This window comes from Colobus angolensis, unplaced genomic scaffold (assembly GCF_000951035.1).
Source record: "Colobus angolensis palliatus isolate OR3802 unplaced genomic scaffold, Cang.pa_1.0 Scaffold42, whole genome shotgun sequence".
In the NCBI taxonomy this organism is placed as follows: Eukaryota; Metazoa; Chordata; class Mammalia; order Primates; family Cercopithecidae; genus Colobus; species Colobus angolensis.
The window spans coordinates 5,563,949-5,571,588 of NW_012117599.1; the positions used below are offsets into that span (position 1 = coordinate 5,563,949).

The 7,640-nt window shown below is 47.2% G+C and overlaps 1 protein-coding gene and 1 pseudogene across 1 annotated transcript in view; one reads left to right on the plus strand and one right to left on the minus strand.

Moving 5' to 3' along the window:
* CREG2 (cellular repressor of E1A-stimulated genes 2) overlaps window positions 1–7,640 on the minus strand; it is a 43,412-nt gene that overhangs the window by 22,054 nt on the left and 13,718 nt on the right. The gene's annotated exons all lie outside the window — the stretch shown is intronic.
* The window catches only part of LOC105522200, a 17,997-nt pseudogene that overhangs the window by 8,902 nt on the left and 1,455 nt on the right, over window positions 1–7,640 (plus strand).

The following is a 7,640-nucleotide window of genomic DNA, read 5'->3' on the forward strand; positions in this document are numbered from 1 at the left end:
TCTGTGTTTTTGTTGGTTCTGCAGCTTCTGAATCAGTGCTTTCTGAAATGTGGGTGGGGGTTCTCATTGCCTCTGGGATGCAGCTGATCCCACAGAGGCAGGGAATACAGTGGGTACCAGTCCGGCTCGGGAGCCAGGTTGCCTGGGAGTGAATCCCAGCCCTATGAGGATTTGGTCTGTGGATCCTTAAGCAAGTCCCTCACACCCTCTGTGCCTGAGTTTCCTCATCTTTAAAAAGGTGCTAACAAGTGTACCTCTCTCACGGGACTCTTGTAAGAATCACATGAGTTATTTCTATAACTCTTTATGTATATCATATACTATTCCTCCCTTTATACATAGGAGGGGTACAGTGTAAATAGGGCACTATTGATTTCCATCTTTTTTTCCCAGTCTCTGCCATCCCAGTCCTGTGCAGAAGAAACACCTGTTACTGACCATAGCTACCATTTTATAGTACTGAGCGTGTGCTCAAAACTTTACACACATTGAAACATTTCATCCCCACAGTGGACTTAGGGTACTATTATTCCCATTTTAGGGTGAAGAAGATTGAGAATCAGACAAATTAATTTTCTCAAAGCCAGGCAGATATTAATTGGAGGGCTTACGACTCAAATTGATGAGCCTCAAATTAGAAGCCCTTTTCTCTAATGTCGTAATTCTCCTATTTAACTGTGCATCAGAAGTACTCTGGCTGCTCCTTGAAAGTGCAGATCCCAAAGCCCTTATTTTCAGAGACTGCCGGAGCCCAGAATTGGCATTTTCAACAGAATCAGGTGGCTCTCCTGGGCGCAGGCTGCTCCTGAGTGGCTTAGTCATGCTGCAGCCCACCAAATGGTTCCAGAATCAAGCCCAACAGGGTCAGGCTGGCCTCAGACCTGCTCCCAGGCCCTGAGCTAGCAGCCAGGCCGAGAAAGCAGGCTTCAGGGTGACCCCAGGGCCCTCTTGACTCATCTCCAGGATCAGGTGATCCTCTGGAACCGAAACGGGGCACCCTGGCAGCTCCCTGCCTGCTGAGGGTCTTGCTGCCATGCTGACCTCTGATTGGAGGCCACTCTGAAACCACTTCTCAGATTCCTTCTGAGTTCTCTCTGCCATTTCTGCAGACACTGCCAGGAACTGACCTGGGCAGGCAGGTCTCTCGCCGCTCAGCCCTGGGTCCCTGTGCCTCAACCTGGATGGCAGATGTCAGGAATAGACCCATGATCCCCCCCTGCCCCGCCCTCCATCTTGCCCCCCACCCCCACCCCATAGAGGCCTCCATAGATCAAGCGAAGCCTCTGGGAGTGCTCCGCCTTTTTTCTTTCTCTGCATCACAGAGGATCCGGGAGGTGACCCCTACTCTAATACGCGCGACATGTGCTATGGAGTGACACCCTCCCTGCACCGCATATTCAATTGTCCTTTCCAAAAGCCTGCTGTTCAGATGCGTCACAAACAATGCATTTAAAAAGGGACCTGCCTGCCATTTGGTTGCGTGATTCATTTAACGGGAAGAAGGCGGCTACGGGGAGAGCAGAGGCCAAAGGCAAAGGGAGGCTGAGCCAGGATTGGAGCTGTCTGTAGAGACCACGCAGCAGGGAGCAGGGTATGATCATGAAGACTAATTACTGCACTGTCCATTTTTCCGTCTTGCGGTTCTCAGGCCCTCAGCCTGCTAGTCTGAACAACAAAAGGCAGGAGTGGATGGCCAGGGCCCTTCCGGGCCGTAAATACTTCTAAGCACACTGGAGTCGCATCTCTTTTTACAGGGGAAGCTTTGCTGCTTCAAGGGTCACACTGGCCAGCAGCCCCAGCTGGTCTTAGCTCTGCCCATGCTGCAGAGACCTCAAGGACAAACAAGCAGGATGGAAGTGGCTGCGCGAACCAAGATCAGCAAGACCGCCCTGGAAGACCAGGGAAGGGGGTGGGCTTTCCAGAGGGAGGAGCCTTGGACTGGGAAGTCCCAGGAGGCCGAGTCACAAGAGAGGAAGAAAATGAAATCCTGGGGAATAAATCGGTGGGGGAACTCTAGTCCACAGGACTAGAAAATTGAGATATCATCTTAAGGTGAGACAAAAGAGGTAAAGAAGGGAAGGAACACCAAGGAGGAGCTTAGCGTCTTATTTTTGAAGGCCAGGTCAGGTTGGGCAGGCTGAGCTGGAGATGATGGGTAGATGAATGGACACATACAGATGGGGAATGAGGATGTCAAGGTGGGGGAAATTGCAGCCATGCTGTGGAACCCTACTCAGCTCCCCTATTGTGGAGAGCCTTGGTGTTAACTGTTATGGGACTTTGTATATGTGGTCACGTGTTACACCTTGCTGTCTTGATTCAAATGATGGTGACAAATAAGCAGGGAGGCAAGAAGAGCCTGTGCCTCTAAGTGTTCATGCCTACGCATGCCTGGCTTATAGTAAGTGGTGCTCAGTAAATCTCATTTGAAGGAAAAAAGTCTTATTTTCACCACAATATTTAATACGTTGTCTTGTACTCAGTATGCTTAATTCATGTTGAATTGAATTTATTATTAGTATCTCCCTACCTTGTCTTTATACGTTTGGAGTAACAGCTTTCCCTCCCAAATTCCTTTCAATTAGTTGAAATCTTTTTGCATGTTTAGACACTTTCTTACCATTTCTACACACTAGATAACTTAGGTACACTTCTTTATCATCTCAGGCATGTTACTTCAATTATTTGCTTGTCTGATGGGGAAAGTCCAGCCTATAAGAGCAAAAGGACATTGAAAAGAGTATGTGCAACTGGAATATCAATATTGAATCTTCAGCAGTTTTCCTGCTTCTTCCAAGACAAAAGAGGAGAAAATTAGACAAAGACACATAAGCACAATATTTGCAAGTCATATATCTAAAAAGGTTTATATCTAGAATATATAAAGAACTCTTACAACTCAACAATAAAAAGATAACCAAATTTAAAAACAGGTAAAGGGTTTAGATGGACAGTTCCCCGAAAGAGACATGCAAATGGCCAATAAACACACAAAAGGATGCTAGCATCATTAGTCATGAGGGAAATGCAAATCAAAACCACATCAAGATATTACTTCACACCCACGAGGGCAGGTATGATAAAAAAGACAGACAATAACAAGTGTTGGTGAGGACATAGGGAAATCAGAACCCTCATACATTTAGGAAAACAGTTGGGCAGTTCTCCAAAAAGTTAAACACAGTTACCATAAGACCAAACTATTTCACTTCTAGGTATATACCAAAGTGAAATGAAATCACATATCTGCACAAAAACTTGTCCATGAATGCTCATAGCAGCATCACTTATGAGAGCCAAAACATGGAAGCAAATGTTCATCAACTCATGATGAATGGGTAAATAAAAATGGATAAATAAAGTGTGGTATATTCATGCAAAGGAATATTACTCAGCTATAAAAAGGAATGAATTATAGACACATGCTACAACATGATGAACTCTGAAAACATTATGTATGCTAAAGTGGAAGAAGTCATTCACAGAAACCCATGTATTATATAATTCCATTTATATAATGTCCAGAATAGGAAAATCCACAGAGACAGAAAGAAGCTTAATGACTGCCAGGGGCTGAAAGTTCTGCAATGAAACCCTTATGTCCATCTTAACAGCCCTGAAAGCTTTTTGGTGGATGTATATTTATGGGCATCACATCCTCATCACTTACTTGTATCATTTCTGCTTAAGATGGAGTCATGTCTAACAGATAAATAAGACATTGATAAGCTGGATGGGGACAGGTGGTCAGAAGATGGAGGAAAAGGATAGTGTAATGACAGAGGAACTACAATCATTAGTGAATTCATGAAGTAGACAGGAACCACAGAGACAAAGCTCAACAGGGTTGAAATAAAATTAGGGAGAGAGAAGTGACTGCAGGTTACTATGAGATATGACCTCAGAAACGAGAGGAAGGTGAAAGAATACTTGAACACTGGCTCATCAAGCTTTCTCTTTGCAAAGTTCTCTGACTCTTCCTAAACAGCTCTTTTATTTATTTTTATTTTTATTTATTTGTTTGTTTTTGAGAACAGGGTCTGTACTCTGTCACCCAGGCTGGAGTGCAGTGGCATGATCGCTGCTCACTGCAGCCTCAACTAACCTGGGCTCAATGGATCCTCCCACCTTAGCTCCTGAGTAGCTGGTACTATAGGCATGTGCCACTATACTTGGCTAATTTTTGTATTTTTTGTAGAGATGGGGTTTCACCCCATCAACTCAACGCCCTGCCCTGAGTCGTTTTTAAAAGAGCTATCTGCCAGGTGTGGTGACTCACGCCTGTAATCCCAGCACTTTGGGAGGCCGAGGTGGGTGGCTCGCTTGAGGCCCAGTAGTTCTAGACAAGCTTGGCCAACATGGTGAAATCCCATCTCAACTAAAAATACAAAACTTAGCCAGGCATGGTGGCGCCTGCCTGTAGTCCCCCAGCGGGAGGCTGAGGCAGGAGAATTGCTTGAATCTGGGAGGTGGAGGTTGCAGTTAGCTGAGATGGCACCATTGCACTCCATCCTGGGTGACAGAGCAAGACTCTGTCTCAAGCAACAACAAAAAAAACGACTCAGGTTAATGTTAGCTCTAGGAATACAAGAAGGTACAGCAAAGGAGAGGTAACATGAATCAGAACAGAGAGCAATTTATTTAAACTTATATGTTCCTTTCAAAAGGAATCGAACAAGATTGATTGAAGAGAAATTGGATTCAACTTCTATATCCAATTAAGTGTGGGCCCTGGGCTTTGAAATGCACATTCTGTCTCAGGTGGACACAGGCTCCAGACAGAGATGCATCTTGGCTCTTAGCAAGCCAGCTGCTGCAAGCAGGTACTCCCTGTGTGTTCGCTTGATCCAGCTCGTCTAGAAATGACTGAATGAATAGAGCGCTTTCTAAGTCCAGTTCTAGGGGAACAAATCCCAGGGCCTGCCATTGCAATTAGATTGGTTTGAGGTTTTCATCTATCATTCGACATTTTCTTCCTACAAGTATAGTTAAAAATATGGAGGCTGGGGGAGGAGTGGCCACAGACCATTCGCATTTCCAGAATCTCTTTTTACTTTTCACATAGAAGAAACGATTAGACTTGGTGCACCCTCACTGAGCTGTCTGCACTAAGGGTTTAATCTCGAACCCACGACATAAAGGCAAACTGACCCTCCTGCTGACACGCTCCCCTCGGTTACCCCGCTTCACGGAAGCAGCTCCTCTTCCTGTTGATGTGTCTGCAGTATAGGGGGCTGCCTAGGAGACAGGGTAGGGATTCTATCTACGTCCCCGCACGCCATCCCAGTTGCTCTGGTGTGAGCAGTCCCTCTCTGGCGAGTGATTCCTCAGTGCTAACTTGCATCTTCAATATGCGCCCCTACCAGCAAGTCATTTCCAGGGATCCTCGTTTCTGAGAGGCTTCCATTCTAGGTCTCATTGAGGCCCACTGGGCTTCAATCCATTCCATGGTCTGGCGCCTCCCTTCAGAAACTAGATTCCTTTGCAAACTGGAATCTTTTCAGTTTGTAAAACCACACCGAGGCCTGTCCATCAAAGGGCTCTGCCAAGAGCCACTGGTCATGGTGAGGCAGGGACGCCGTCATCCTGGGGGAATAAGAAGGGTTGTGACCCATGGCCATCTTTCATTAAGAGCCTTTGGAGGAAGAGGCAAAAGTACTGCTGGATCCTCCTTTCTTTTTTTTTTTTTTTCTTTTCTGAGACGGAGTCTCGCTCTGTCGCCCAGGCTGGAGTGCAGGGGCCGGATCTCAGCTCACTGCAAGCTCCGCCTCCCAGGTTTACGCCATTCTCCCGCCTCAGCCTCCGAGTAGCTGGGACTACAGGCGCCCGCCACCACGCCGGGCTAGTTTTTTGTATCTTTTTTGGTAGATACGGGGTTTCACCATGTTAGCCAGGACGGTCTCGATCTCCTGACCTCGTGATCCACCCGCCTCGGCCTCCCAAAGTGCTGGGATTACGGGCTTCAGCCACCGCGCCCGGCCATCTGTGGCAATTTCTTACAGCAAGCAATGGGAAATGAAAGTGCCCTTCCTTAATGCCTCCGTGAATATTCCTCATATGCAACCAGTAAATACCCCCACACTGTGCTCAAGGCCCTGCACTTGCTGAGGGCTGCAGACAGCAAGAAAGACGTGGTCCTGGCCTTCAGGGAGCTGCACTCCCGCAGGAGACACGGACATCAGGCAACTTGCCACACAATTAGTGATTTCATCACCTGCTATTACAACATGGAATCCTGAGAGTCAATGAAGTTCTGAGGGTCAATGAAGGCTGAACCCTAGGAAATGAGCAGGAATCAGATAAGGGGGTGGGCAGGAAAGCACGCTAGAGAAAAGTGCTTCCCACCTTCCTGAATGGGATTAATGTCTTATAATAAGAGAAGCCCCAGAGAGTTCCCTGGCCCCTTGCCCCAGGTGAAGGCACAGTGAGAAGGTGCCATCTATGAACCAGAGAGCAGGTGCTCACCAGACACTGAATCTGCCTCAGCCTTGGCCTTCCACCCTCCAGAACAGTGGGAAATAAGTTTCTGTTGTTTATAAGCCACCCAGTCTGTGGTATTTTGTTACTGTTATTTGCACAAACAAAGAGCCAAAAGGCCACTGGGACCAGGATAAAGACAAAGCAAGAGTGATGTCCGAGGCTGGAACTGTGCCGGGGTGGGCCATTTAGGCCTCGCAGGACATGTTAAGATTTTAGAAATTTCCGCTAAGAGCAATGGGAAAGATGGAAGGATTTTAAGCTCGACAGTAGAATGATGAGACAGGTGTTTTGAAAATATCCCTCTAACTTTAGAAAGGAGAATGCATTGATCCAGGAAGACCTAGTTGGGAGAATTTAGAATACAGTGAGTGATGCTAAGGGCTTGGGCCAGGGGGTGGAGAGAAGCAGTGAGCCGGGAGAGGTCTGGGAGGCAGAGCAGGTGAGCCTTGTGGACTGGGTGCGGGTGTGAGAGGGAGGAGCCACAGCTGGCAGCTGAGTCTGCCATGCAGATGGGGAGCCCAGGTAGAGGAGGTCTCTGGGGAGGAGAGGAGGTTGGGTTCAAGGTGCCCAGAAAGCAGGTGGACTTGGGTCTAGAGCTCAGATGAGTGGTCTCAGCTGGGACTATACATGTGGGAGTCACTGGCACATGTGAGTGGAGGTTTGAGGGTGGACTGGGCAGAGCAGGAAGAGGTGAAGACTGAGAAGACACCACTGGCTCATAAGAACTTCTCTCTCCCACCAATCTTCTACAGGCCGGTAACTTGTAGGGCATTTAACTCAAGCAGCTTGAATGATGCGTATTTCCACATGCGTCTTATACCTTCTCCCTCCCCTCAAAGGCAGATGCTCTCTTTTTTCACATTTATCTGTGACGGTGTTTAGCATGGTTTGTTACTCAGCACATGCTCAGTGAGTATTTGTCTACGCGAATGCTTTATTGGAATATGTGGCCCGCATGGACCTGCATGCGCGTATTTAGAGCAAGTTTCATGCCTTGCCTCTATTGCAGTGCAAGCCTATGATGGATATGATATTCGAACAATTCAAATCAACTTTAAAAATACCTCTGTGTTTTTGTTGGTTCTGCAGCTTCTGAATCAGTGCTTTCTGAAATGTGGGTGGGGGTTCTCATTGCCTCTGGGATGCAGCTGATCCCACAG